The sequence below is a fragment of the Aplysia californica genome, unplaced genomic scaffold, assembly GCF_000002075.1.
Source record: "Aplysia californica isolate F4 #8 unplaced genomic scaffold, AplCal3.0 scaffold00001, whole genome shotgun sequence".
In the NCBI taxonomy this organism is placed as follows: Eukaryota; Metazoa; Mollusca; class Gastropoda; order Aplysiida; family Aplysiidae; genus Aplysia; species Aplysia californica.
Genome location: NW_004797271.1, coordinates 4402910 through 4403589, shown reverse-complemented (window position 1 = coordinate 4403589; position 680 = coordinate 4402910).

The following is a 680-nucleotide window of genomic DNA, read 5'->3' as shown; positions in this document are numbered from 1 at the left end:
ATAGATAGATAGATAGATAGATAGATAGATAGATAGATAGATAGATAGATAGATAGATAGATAGATAGATAGATAGATAGATAGATAGATACTGTATTTCAATTTTGATTGACTGCAAAAACGTTTTCGTTATCTCCACAAAGAAAGAATGTCATTGGTATGCTTATATACAAAGTGTAGTGAAGTCAACAATATTTCCATGCCTTACATGTACCACCAGTGGGACCAGTCCGTATGTTACTAGACCAGTATTTTCTCTGTTAAGTCTTTCCATCCGTGACTCCTATCCCACAACGCCTGACAGAGCTTTATGAAGTCCACCGTTGGATATCTAGCAAGGAGAAGAGTACCCAATTCTCTTTATCACATCTTCCCTAACCCAAACATCCACCCATTCACCTACGTGCCTGTGCCCGTGGAGTCTATTATAGAACAGCAGCATCTTATTTCAATCAACCCATCAGCACATGTTTAGAGACTCTGCTTCCCAATCAATGCCTCTTCACCAGGGCCCTAAGATTTCGCTCTATCGGCTTCTTTCTCACACACGATCCATTGACGCCGGCAAGTTTCTGAGAGAGTGGTCTTGTCGTCACTTTCCTGAGACGCCGGACAGTTCATTGGCGTTTAAAGGGGGGAAATGAAAGTAGGAAAAGTTTAAAAAGAGAAAAGGGGCCACG